We start from the raw sequence: 949 nt of genomic DNA, 5'->3' as shown, positions 1-949 counted from the left end.
GCAAGTGTCTTTTTTTCAACCAACTGTTCAGTTTTAAAAATTTACACAAAAAAATATTTACAGTTAATACGATTATCGTATATATGTACTTTATAACGCTTTATTTATGGTAATATTATCCATATTAGTTAAATTTTTATATCATGGTCATGTTTATACAGCCATATACGTATCCATCTGATGATATTTTTGTCGCCATTTTGCTGCTATTCATTCTTGTCATTTTTGGTTTAAACACATTTCTAGTTAATTATGTATTTAATGTGCATAATTTTGGCATTTGATGGAAATACAACCAAACCACCGACAGATACTGCACCGCACTTACTGACACGTGGATGAATTGGTGATTTTAGAAATAAATTGGAAAAAAAGTTTAACATGATAAAAATGGCAATATTTATTAATTAAAAATAAAAACATTATATTTTACTTTTTATGGTTTTAATAAGTATTAAAAATAATTAATTTCGTTTTTAATGTTAGTTGATTGTTGAAAATTAGAACAAAAAGTTGTTTGACATTAGAGAAAATTGAGCTTAGTTTTTGTTAAAAAAATTATTAATTCATTTTAAAAACCTTTTGTTTTATATTTTGGTAGCAGTTAAGAGTCTTCGATTCTTTTCATTTTAATGCTTTTTTTATTTGTGAAATTTTAATATGCTGTCATTATTTTGTTTTCGTCTAGATAGATAGATAGATAGATAGATAGATAGATAGATAGATGGATAGATAGATAGATAGATAGATAGATAGATAGATAGATAGATAGATAGATAGATAGATAGGTAGATAGAAAGAAAGAAAGATAGATAGATAGATAGATAGATAGATAGATAGATAGATAGATAGATAGATAGATAGATAGATAGATAGATAGGTAGAAAGAAAGATAGATAGATAGATAGATAGATAGATAGATAGATAGATAGATAGATAGATAGATAGA

This window comes from Lucilia cuprina, chromosome 3 (genome assembly GCF_022045245.1).
Source record: "Lucilia cuprina isolate Lc7/37 chromosome 3, ASM2204524v1, whole genome shotgun sequence".
Taxonomy (NCBI): domain Eukaryota; kingdom Metazoa; phylum Arthropoda; class Insecta; order Diptera; family Calliphoridae; genus Lucilia; species Lucilia cuprina.
Note: the sequence above shows the minus strand (reverse complement) of the source record.